The 13,377-nt window shown below is 33.6% G+C and overlaps 1 protein-coding gene across 1 annotated transcript in view; it reads right to left on the reverse strand.

Moving 5' to 3' along the window:
* LOC124137513 overlaps window positions 1–13,377 on the reverse strand; it is a 493,827-nt gene that overhangs the window by 382,601 nt on the left and 97,849 nt on the right. The window lies entirely within an intron of this gene.

Below are 13,377 nucleotides of genomic sequence, written 5' to 3' on the forward strand. Positions count from 1 at the left end.
ATGCATTATGAAGGGCAGAGCGCAGACACTCAACTTACAAATAAAAACCATTTAATTCACAAGGTAGTATAGAAAACTACGGTTATAACGAACACGCTTATAACGAACTGACCGATATAACGAACTTTTTTTTAGTCCCGGCCATTTGTTGTATATATGCTGTATATATGCTTATAACGAACTAAAATTAGTGGTCCCTTTCAGTTGGTTATAACCGTAGTTTACTGTAGATCATCTTGAAACGTGAATCGTTTCTGTTCAAACTGAAACTACCTTCAAGCAGATGGAGGCTGAGTTACATATTTACACAAAATGATAAGCTGTGTCTCGTATTCTCGTGTTTTAAAAAAAATAAAAATTTATATGCCTATAACTGTATAGGCGATTGACACAAAAGCATGAGGCCGCGAGAACGCCAGATCACGAACCAATGTCGCGATGTCTTTTGTGCCAATCGTCCATACAGTTATTTGTAAATATTTTAATAAAAGCGAGAATGCGAGATCGTGACACTTGATTAATGTTGCTATCTCGCGTTCTCGTGCTTTTCTGTAAATTGCCTATTTTCAAGCTAGGTAATCGTTTTTCTAAATGCTACTTGGAAATTGAACAGCATGAAAGGAGCATGACCACTTGACTTATAAAGTGCGCATGCGTAATATCATAAGGTCAAGGCGCATGCTCGTGGAAGGCACGAGGATGCGAGAACGGGTGAACGCGAGAAAATGAAATGTAGCATTCTCGCATGTGTGTTAAATGATGTGTTTGTGGCCTGATTTGACAAGTCAAGATTGCGAGATTTTACATCATTCCAAATGTAGCATTCTGCTAAGAACAAAAGAAACACGAGAATGCAAGTCAAATCTCGCATTCTCACATTTTGGGCAATTTACCTCGTTTCAAAAGATCGCGATAATGCCCCTTACAGTATTCCATATCTAGCTGAACAATATTGGTTTTGTATGGGTTTTTTTCAGTCGTAATGTTGGGGTTTTCACCAGGAAGTGTTCGATTAAAGGTATCATCACTGCTATATAGAGTTGAGTGAATTGGTGAGTTTAACACCGCTTTGAACAGATTTCCAGATACATCACAGCGTGTCAGCTTAATGTGAAAGGAAAGCCGGAAGTGGTGCTGGTCTCAAGACGATTACCACTTTGGCACGGGTACGGTGCTGACAGACCTAGAAATTCTTACAAAAGGATTCAGGCGGCCAGGTAGCCAAGTGGTTAAAGCGTTCGCTCGTCACGCCGAAGACCCGGGTTCGATTCCTGACATGGGTACAATGTGTGAAGCCCATTTCTGATGTCCCCCGCCGTGATATTGCTGGAATATTGCTAAAAGCGGCGTAAATCCATACTCATTCACTACAAAAGGTTTCAGGCGTGCCCATGGGACGCAACTCTGGACGGCGAATTGCGGCGCCTCAGACGACTGGGCTCACGTTTGTAGCGACCAGAACTGGGATACGACCAGAACTGGGATAAACAGTCCACAATTTTGCAAAACCCCATTTACTGCGGTAATGCTTTCGGTTAGCTCTAAAACACATGGCGATATATATGCGGAATATGATTTAGTTTATATTTTGGGTGGGACCGTACTGAATATGATCTTCTGTATATTTCCATGTCCCATTCCAAATAAATAACGCACATTACATTCTTCACTATAAATTGGAAACATCTTCAGGTATTATTATTATTTTGTTATTTTGTACTTGACAAATATTCACACGCCTTTCTGTGCGGCAATTCACATTTATGCACAAATGTCAGTGTCTGTGCGATATTTCTTTTAACAAATTATGTTATAATTAGATAAATAATTGAAATCAAGGATGTGTTTCTACATCACATTGTGGTCACAATAGTATATAGAATGGAATGGAATCGTCCATATTAAAAAAGTAAAGGCGGTGCTTGAGGGGTTTCTGAAATATTTCGGATTGTGGCCGTTAAATAAAAGAGCCTCGACACATTATGCATTCCATTTAGATTTTGTTTTGTTTGTAACTGTAAACAATTTTCCGTAATTCTGTTGTTTGTGGCCCAAATTAACGTGCGTTCTCCTCCAATCCCACGATGTGAATAGAAATGCAAAACATGTATCCTCATTAATTTATTTAATGTAACTGTGCTGAAGGGAATCCTTGTAATTCACACATGAGTAGATGTGAGAAATCATATTTATATAATTTCAAAACAATTATTTCACTTGCCTCTGCATTTAGACAAGCTCTTTCCACTTCTTTTAATTAGTTCGATGGGTTAATTGTATATTATGGTTTGCCAGAAGATTGAGGCGAAAATTACACAAGATGAAAGTGTTTTATCATTCCTCTTTACAAAGTTACGGGAAAGTACACAGGTACATCGGACATAAAATATACATTACTCAGAATGAAACGCGGGGTGTCAGACATGTTATATACATCATTATAAATGAAAGACGCGGGGGAGTTTGTATATCGGATATAAACTATACATCACTCAGAACGATAGATAACGATAGAGGGTTTGTATCGGATGTATTATATTATACATACTTCAGAAAGCTGTAGATGCAGACCAATGTAAGCTTTGAAACATGCTAAGAAGTATGCAAGCTGGATATTGACGATTGTTTCAGAATGGCATTCTACCCACATATACAAGTTAGTGGTAACCTCAAATACCTCCTTAACTTAACCTTATCACATATACATGATGCAGGTAATGCGAGCTCAGAAGTTTGGTGTGCAAATTTATAATAAATGTATAAATATAAATGTATAACTAACAGATATAAGCGGTAAGACGGATATGACTCCTCATGCATGCATGCACCGGTAATCCAGACCTAACAGAAAGGAGTATATAGTTACTCCATAGTGTTTTAGGAACCAGGCAGCTTCAATTTGAAATAAAGGAAAGATATATTGAAGCAAGTCGAAATAATATATTTATATATCTAGCCTAAAATCACGATGATCCATGGACAGTGCATTGTGTATGTCTATGTTGGGCATTGCTTAAAATATACCCACCGCTTCGCTTGTCATGTTAGGCGACAATCGATGGTTGGTTGGTTGGTTGGTTGTTTAACGCCGCACTGAGCAATATTCCAGCTATATGACGGCGGTCTGTAAATAATCGAGTCTGGACCAGACAACACGGACAATCCAGTGATAGACATCATGAGCATCGATCCATGCATTTGGGATACGATGACATGCATCAACCAAGTCAGTGAGCCAGAACACCCGATCCCGTTAGTTGCCTTTTACGAGAAGCATAGTCGCCTTTTAGGGCAAGCATGGATTGCTGAAAAGACCTATTCTACCCCGGGTCTTCACGGGCACCACAATCGATGGACCGGGTGGGCATGCTTGTATAGTGACTTCGTTAATTGTGTGTCATGTACCCCGATATAAATACATGTAAATAAACGATTGGTTTAAGTATGAACAACGTCCCACGCCGACATGTACGATGTCTCGCAATCAACCAAATAACGAACCTGACTACCCGAGGCTCGTTAGTTGCCTCTTATTATACGATTCTAAGCCGGACTCCCCATCCGATCATGGGAATATTACCTGCATGGTCAGCTTTGCTGTTACTGGTTCTTGCAGTAAAATGTTGGTCCACATGGGCAGAGAGCAAAATAGTGATTGATATTATAAGCAAAAACATCCAGCACGTCGGAGGACGTTGAACCTCCGATCCATGAAGTCACCTAGTAAGACAATTAAAATTAAGCATGTGTTGCTGGGGACCACTTCTACACGAAATCAACTGCCTGAGTGGTCTAGTGGATAGACGTCTGCATAAGGAGTGAGTAAGTGGGTGAATATGTATTTACACTGCTTTTAGCAGCATTCCTGGAGTATCATGGCACGGGACACCAGAAATAGGGTTTACTCATTGAACACATGATGGGAATCGAACCCGGGCCTTCGACGTGACGAGCGAACGCTTTCACCAATAGGCTAACCAATCGCACCCCTGACAGCGGAAGGTAAGGTAAAATACACGGAATAAGATAGTACCCGTGCTTGGCGATTGGCTTTACGTGGATAAACGTGGATAAACACAGTACATATTCTGTTTTACAAAACTCATGTAAGAATCCATGTATTACCTTCACCCTCACTCGGTAAATACAAGAATTTCTGAATTCTGACACTCCTTGTGTAACATACTTACTGGTATAACACTCCCTATAAAAGTACCACTCATGACCTCCCTCAATATTTGCTAAGTTTGTGGTCCTAATCACTTTCAAAAGCTAAAATTAATTATAAATATTCAACAGTTAATAAATTTTAAAGGTGTTATGCCGCTTCTGCATGGTTTGATTACAGTAATACAAGGGTAAATATCTAATCGATAATTAATAAAAATCAGCTACAAGCATTCCATTATTTGTACATGTGAAAGGGCTATCCCATTTCTGGTCAAAGGGACATGAGTGATTATATAGTAAAAGGTCTCTTATAAATAGCAGTATTGACCCATTACATTAAGATTCTGCTCATAAGTGCGAAATATTATTTACTATCATCAACCGACAAGAAATCTTAAAATTCCATTAAATGTAGATTTTAAAGGCATTATCCCACTTCTGGCCATGCTGATATGAGTCATAATATAGTAAAAAATCTCTTAAAATTAGTATTATTGACCCATTACATTCAGACCTTTGTTCATAGGTTTGAAATGTTATTTACTATCATCAACCGACAAGAAATCTTAAGATTCCATTAATTGTAGATTTTGAAAGGCATTATTCCACTTTTGGTCAAGGTGATACGAGTCATAATATAGTCAAAAATCTCTTAAAATTAGAAATATTGACCCATTACATAAAGATTCTGTCCACAAGTGTGAAATATTATTTACTATCATCAACCGACAAGAAATCTTAAAATTCCATTAAATGTAGATTTTAAAGGCATTATCCCACTTCTGGTCAAGCTGATATGAGTCATAATATAGTCAAAAATCTCTTAAAATTAGAAATATTGACCCATTACATAAAGATTCTGTCCACAAGTGCGAAATATTATTTACTATCATCAACCGAGAAGAAATCTTAAGATTCCATTAATTGTGGATTTTAAAGGCATTATCCCACTTCTGGTCAAGCTGATATGAGTCATAATATAGTCAAAAATCTCTTAAAATTAGAAATATTGACCCATTACATAAAGATTCTGTCCACAAGTGTGAAATATTATTTACTATCACCAACCGACAAGAAATCTTAAAATTCCATTAAATGTAGATTTTAAAGGCATTATCCCACTTCTGGTCAAGCTGATATGAGTCATAATATAGTCAAAAATCTCTTAAAATTAGAAATATTGACCCATTACATAAAGATTCTGTCCACAAGTGTGAAATATTATTCACTATCACCAACTGACAAGAAATCTTAAAATTCCATTAAATGTAGATTTTAAAGGCATTATCCCACTTCTGGTCAAGGTGATATGAGTCATAATATAGTCAAAAATCTCTTAAAATTAGAAATATTGATCCATTACAGTCAGATTCTGTCCACAAGTGTGAAATATTATTTACTATCATCAACCGACAAGAAATCTTAAGATTCCATTAATTGTAGATTTTAAAGGCATTATCCCACTTCTGGTCAAGCTGATATGAGTCATAATATAGTCAAAAATCTCTTAAAATTAGAAATATTGACCCATTACATTCAGACCTTTGTTCATAGGTTTGAAATGTTATTTACTATCATCAACCGACAAGAAATCTTAAGATTCCATTAATTGTAGATTTTGAAAGGCATTATTCCACTTTTGGTCAAGGTGATACGAGTCATAATATAGTCAAAAATCTCTTAAAATTAGAAATATTGACCCATTACATAAAGATTCTGCTCACAAGTGCGAAATATTATTTACTATCATCAACCGACAAGAAATCTTAAAATTTCATTAAATGTAGATTTTAAAGGCATTATCCCACTTCTGGTCAAGGTGATATGAGTCATAATATAGTCAAAAATCTCTTAAAATTAGTATTGTTGACCCATTACATTCAGATTCTGTCCACAAGTGCGAAATATTATTTACTATCATCAACCGAGAAGAAATCTTAAGATTCCATTAATTGTAGATTTTAAAGGCATTATCCCACTTCTGGTCAAGCTGATATGAGTCATAATATAGTCAAAAATCTCTTAAAATTAGAAATATTGACCCATTACATTCAGACCTTTGTTCATAGGTTTGAAATGTTATTTACTATCATCAACCGACAAGAAATCTTAAGATTCCATTAATTGTAGATTTTGAAAGGCATTATTCCACTTTTGGTCAAGGTGATACGAGTCATAATATAGTCAAAAATCTCTTAAAATTAGAAATATTGACCCATTACATAAAGATTCTGTCCACAAGTGTGAAATATTATTTACTCTCATCAACTGACAAGAAATCTTAAAATTCCATTAAATGTAGATTTTAAAGGCATTATCCCACTTCTGGTCAAGCTGATATGAGTCATAATATAGTAAAAAATCTCTTAAAATTAGAAATATTGACCCATTACATAAAGATTCTGTCCACAAGTGCGAAATATTATTTACTATCATCAACCGACAAGAAATCTTAAGATTCCATTAATTGTGGATTTTAAAGGCATTATCCCACTTCTGGTCAAGCTGATATGAGTCATAATATAGTCAAAAATCTCTTAAAATTAGAAATATTGATCCATTACATAAAGATTCTGTCCACAAGTGTGAAATATTATTTACTATCACCAACCGACAAGAAATCTTAAAATTCCATTAAATGTAGATTTTAAAGGCATTATCCCACTTCTGGTCAAGCTGATATGAGTCATAATATAGTCAAAAATCTCTTAAAATTAGAAATATTGACCCATTACATAAAGATTCTGTCCACAAGTGTGAAATATTATTCACTATCACCAACTGACAAGAAATCTTAAAATTCCATTAAATGTAGATTTTAAAGGCATTATCCCACTTCTGGTCAAGGTGATATGAGTCATAATATAGTCAAAAATCTCTTAAAATTAGAAATATTGATCCATTACAGTCAGATTCTGTCCACAAGTGTGAAATATTATTTACTATCATCAACCGACAAGAAATCTTAAGATTCCATTAATTGTAGATTTTAAAGGCATTATCCCACTTCTGGTCAAGCTGATATGAGTCATAATATAGTCAAAAATCTCTTAAAATTAGAAATATTGACCCATTACATTCAGACCTTTGTTCATAGGTTTGAAATGTTATTTACTATCATCAACCGACAAGAAATCTTAAGATTCCATTAATTGTAGATTTTGAAAGGCATTATTCCACTTTTGGTCAAGGTGATATGAGTCATAATATAGTCAAAAATCTCCTAAAATTAGTATTATTGACCCATTACATTCAGATTCTGTCCACAAGTGCGAAATATTATTTACTATCATCAACCGAGAAGAAATCTTAAGATTCCATTAATTGTAGATTTTAAAGGCATTATCCCACTTCTGGTCAAGCTGATATGAGTCATAATATAGTCAAAAATCTCTTAAAATTAGAAATATTGACCCATTACATTCAGACCTTTGTTCATAGGTTTGAAATGTTATTTACTATCATCAACCGACAAGAAATCTTAAGATTCCATTAATTGTAGATTTTGAAAGGCATTATTCCACTTTTGGTCAAGGTGATACGAGTCATAATATAGTCAAAAATCTCTTAAAATTAGAAATATTGACCCATTACATAAAGATTCTGTCCACAAGTGTGAAATATTATTTACTATCATCAACCGACAAGAAATCTTAAAATTCCATTAAATGTAGATTTTAAAGGCATTATCCAACTTCTGGTCAAGCTGATATGAGTCATAATATAGTCAAAAATCTCTTAAAATTAGAAATATTGACCCATTACATAAAGATTCTGTCCACAAGTGCGAAATATTATTTACTATCATCAACCGACAAGAAATCTTAAGATTCCATTAATTGTGGATTTTAAAGGCATTATCCCACTTCTGGTCAAGCTGATATGAGTCATAATATAGTCAAAAATCTCTTAAAATTAGAAATATTGACCCATTACATAAAGATTCTGTCCACAAGTGTGAAATATTATTTACTATCACCAACCGACAAGAAATCTTAAAATTCCATTAAATGTAGATTTTAAAGGCATTATCCCACTTCTGGTCAAGCTGATATGAGTCATAATATAGTCAAAAATCTCTTAAAATTAGAAATATTGACCCATTACATAAAGATTCTGTCCACAAGTGTGAAATATTATTCACTATCACCAACCGACAAGAAATCTTAAAATTCCATTAAATGTAGATTTTAAAGGCATTATCCCACTTCTGGTCAAGGTGATATGAGTCATAATATAGTCAAAAATCTCTTAAAATTAGAAATATTGATCCATTACAGTCAGATTCTGTCCACAAGTGTGAAATATTATTTACTATCATCAACCGACAAGAAATCTTAAGATTCCATTAATTGTAGATTTTAAAGGCATTATCCCACTTCTGGTCAAGCTGATATGGGTCATAATATAGTCAAAAATCTCTTAAAATTAGAAATATTCACCCATTACATTCAGATTCTGTCCACAAGTGCGAAATATTATTTACTATCATCAACCGAGAAGAAATCTTAAGATTCCATTAATTGTAGATTTTAAAGGCATTATCCCACTTCTGGTCAAGCTGATATGAGTCATAATATAGTCAAAAATCTCTTAAAATTAGAAATATTGACCCATTACATTCAGACCTTTGTTCATAGGTTTGAAATGTTATTTACTATCATCAACCGACAAGAAATCTTAAGATTCCATTAATTGTAGATTTTGAAAGGCATTATTCCACTTTTGGTCAAGGTGATACGAGTCATAATATAGTCAAAAATCTCTTAAAATTAGAAATATTGACCCATTACATAAAGATTCTGCTCACAAGTGCGAAATATTATTTACTATCATCAACCGACAAGAAATCTTAAAATTCCATTAAATGTAGATTTTAAAGGCATTATCCCACTTCTGGTCAAGCTGATATGAGTCATAATATAGTAAAAAATCTCTTAAAATTAGAAATATTGACCCATTACATAAAGATTCTGTCCACAAGTGTGAAATATTATTTACTATCATCAACCGACAAGAAATCTTAAAATTCCATTAAATGTAGATTTTAAAGGCATTATCCCACTTCTGGTCAAGCTGATATGAGTCATAATATAGTCAAAAATCTCTTAAAATTAGAAATATTGATCCATTACATAAAGATTCTGTCCACAAGTGCGAAATATTATTTACTATCATCAACCGACAAGAAATCTTAAGATTCCATTAATTGTGGATTTTAAAGGCATTATCCCACTTCTGGTCAAGCTGATATGAGTCATAATATAGTCAAAAATCTCTTAAAATTAGAAATATTGACCCATTACATAAAGATTCTGTCCACAAGTGTGAAATATTATTTACTATCACCAACCGACAAGAAATCTTAAAATTCCATTAAATGTAGATTTTAAAGGCATTATCCCACTTCTGGTCAAGCTGATATGAGTCATAATATAGTCAAAAATCTCTTAAAATTAGAAATATTGACCCATTACATAAAGATTCTGTCCACAAGTGTGAAATATTATTCACTATCACCAACTGACAAGAAATCTTAAAATTCCATTAAATGTAGATTTTAAAGGCATTATCCCACTTCTGGTCAAGCTGATATGGGTCATAATATAGTCAAAAATCTCTTAAAATTAGAAATATTCACCCATTACATTCAGATTCTGTCCACAAGTGCGAAATATTATTTACTATCATCAACCGAGAAGAAATCTTAAGATTCCATTAATTGTAGATTTTAAAGGCATTATCCCACTTCTGGTCAAGCTGATATGAGTCATAATATAGTCAAAAATCTCTTAAAATTAGAAATATTGACCCATTACATTCAGACCTTTGTTCATAGGTTTGAAATGTTATTTACTATCATCAACCGACAAGAAATCTTAAGATTCCATTAATTGTAGATTTTGAAAGGCATTATTCCACTTTTGGTCAAGGTGATACGAGTCATAATATAGTCAAAAATCTCTTAAAATTAGAAATATTGACCCATTACATAAAGATTCTGCTCACAAGTGCGAAATATTATTTACTATCATCAACCGACAAGAAATCTTAAAATTCCATTAAATGTAGATTTTAAAGGCATTATCCCACTTCTGGTCAAGCTGATATGAGTCATAATATAGTAAAAAATCTCTTAAAATTAGAAATATTGACCCATTACATAAAGATTCTGTCCACAAGTGTGAAATATTATTTACTATCATCAACCGACAAGAAATCTTAAAATTCCATTAAATGTAGATTTTAAAGGCATTATCCCACTTCTGGTCAAGCTGATATGAGTCATAATATAGTCAAAAATCTCTTAAAATTAGAAATATTGATCCATTACATAAAGATTCTGTCCACAAGTGCGAAATATTATTTACTATCATCAACCGACAAGAAATCTTAAGATTCCATTAATTGTGGATTTTAAAGGCATTATCCCACTTCTGGTCAAGCTGATATGAGTCATAATATAGTCAAAAATCTCTTAAAATTAGAAATATTGACCCATTACATAAAGATTCTGTCCACAAGTGTGAAATATTATTTACTATCACCAACCGACAAGAAATCTTAAAATTCCATTAAATGTAGATTTTAAAGGCATTATCCCACTTCTGGTCAAGCTGATATGAGTCATAATATAGTCAAAAATCTCTTAAAATTAGAAATATTGACCCATTACATAAAGATTCTGTCCACAAGTGTGAAATATTATTCACTATCACCAACTGACAAGAAATCTTAAAATTCCATTAAATGTAGATTTTAAAGGCATTATCCCACTTCTGGTCAAGCTGATATGGGTCATAATATAGTCAAAAATCTCTTAAAATTAGAAATATTCACCCATTACATTCAGATTCTGTCCACAAGTGCGAAATATTATTTACTATCATCAACCGAGAAGAAATCTTAAGATTCCATTAATTGTAGATTTTAAAGGCATTATCCCACTTCTGGTCAAGCTGATATGAGTCATAATATAGTCAAAAATCTCTTAAAATTAGAAATATTGACCCATTACATTCAGACCTTTGTTCATAGGTTTGAAATGTTATTTACTATCATCAACCGACAAGAAATCTTAAGATTCCATTAATTGTAGATTTTGAAAGGCATTATTCCACTTTTGGTCAAGGTGATACGAGTCATAATATAGTCAAAAATCTCTTAAAATTAGAAATATTGACCCATTACATAAAGATTCTGCTCACAAGTGCGAAATATTATTTACTATCATCAACCGACAAGAAATCTTAAAATTCCATTAAATGTAGATTTTAAAGGCATTATCCCACTTCTGGTCAAGCTGATATGAGTCATAATATAGTCAAAAATCTCTTAAAATTAGAAATATTGACCCATTACATAAAGATTCTGTCCACAAGTGCGAAATATTATTTACTATCATCAACCGACAAGAAATCTTAAGATTCCATTAATTGTGGATTTTAAAGGCATTATTCCATTTATGGTCGAGGCAATATGAGTCTTAATATAGTCAAAAATCTTGTAAAATTAACAGTATTAACCCATTGCATTCACATTCTACTCACAAGTGCGAAATGTTATTTATTATCATCAGCCGAGAACAAATCTTAAGATTCCATTAACTGTAGATTTTAAAGGTGTTATTCCATTTATGGTTGAGCGAGTAAGTGACTATGGTTTTATGCTGCTTTTAGCAATATTCAAGCAATATCACTGGGGGACACCAGAAATGGGCTTCACTCATTGTACCCATATTGGGAATCAACCCAGGTCTTCGGCGTCACGAGCCAATGTTTTAACCACTAGGCTACCCGACCGCCCCCACTTATGGTTGAGGTGATATAAGTGATAAATAGAGGTTATCACGCGAGTGTGTTTTGGGATGGTAAATATCCTGTATTAGGAATAAACATTGTATTTAGTGAGCCTTGGCTTGTTAAATACATAGTAATTGATATTTCTCCAGATTCCCGATGGTTAATTCTGACTTGATCCCCGAATGACAAGGGCGATGCCATGTTTGTTTATAAACAGTGAAAGTAGTCCCAACTTGACCTTTGACAATTGCATCTCTATCCGCATATGACCCCAACGGATATCGTTTTTATCCATTGGCTTTATTCTGCTGAGAAACCTACCCATTATATGATAATACAGTATAAAATCTCATAAAATTAGAAATATTGACCCATTACATTCAGATTCTGTCCACAAGTTTGAAATGTTTTTTACTATCATCAGCTGAAAGAAAATCTTAAGATTCCATTAACTGTAGATTTTACAGGTGTTCTCCCTTTTTCTGGTCAAGGCCATATAAGTAATAATATATACTGAACAACAAAAGTTCCTGTGACATTAAATAAGATTTAATGCAAAGTTATGTTTTTTACCAAATCTGAAACAATTTCTGTTTGCAACAGAACAAAAGACTCCTGTAAATGTTCAAATGGTTTAATTTGTCATACTAAATGTTTCTGAATCAGCTCCAAGTCATATGGTCTATGGCGAATGTGGTAGATACCCGTTATATATTTGTTCATATTTACGTTTACTCAGATACTGGCTCAAAATAACAGGGATGTCGCTGGAACGAATCCCAAGAAAATGCTACGAAATGATTGTCTATCGTGAAAGTGTTGGTTACGTAACCTGGGCATCAAACATTAAGCATTTACTCTTCTCTCTCGGATTTGGATATGTTTGGCTAAATCAAAGCGTTGGAGACAAAATGTATTTTCTTAGCTCTTTTAAGCAGGTAGCAATTGATATGTTTACTCAAAACTGGAGGTCGTCACTAGATAACAGTACACGCTACGACGTCTATAAAACCTTTAAATATTGTCTAACACCAGAGGTTTACCTGCATACTATAACAGAGATAAAAATTAGAGACACATTTATTAAACTCAGGCTAGGGTTAAATGATTTGATGTGCAACAGGGGTCGCTTCTCCTCTATTCCTAAGGATATGCGTTTTTGTCCATTCTGCGAAAACCATATTGAAAACGAATTACACTTTTTGTTTATATGTCCAATTTACGACAACCTAAGATTGAAATATATGCCTGATATCACTAAGAACCACTATTCCATGAACAAAATATTATCTTTTAATGGTATCCCTAGTAAAAAATTAACTAAGATATCACAATACATCTATCAAAGTCTACGAGTGCATAGTAAATTACTTAGTAAATCCGATATGTCCAGAAATAATTAGTT

Source organism: Haliotis rufescens, unplaced genomic scaffold, assembly GCF_023055435.1.
Source record: "Haliotis rufescens isolate VD_foot unplaced genomic scaffold, xgHalRufe1.0.p SCAF_7, whole genome shotgun sequence".
Classification (NCBI taxonomy): Eukaryota; Metazoa; Mollusca; class Gastropoda; order Lepetellida; family Haliotidae; genus Haliotis; species Haliotis rufescens.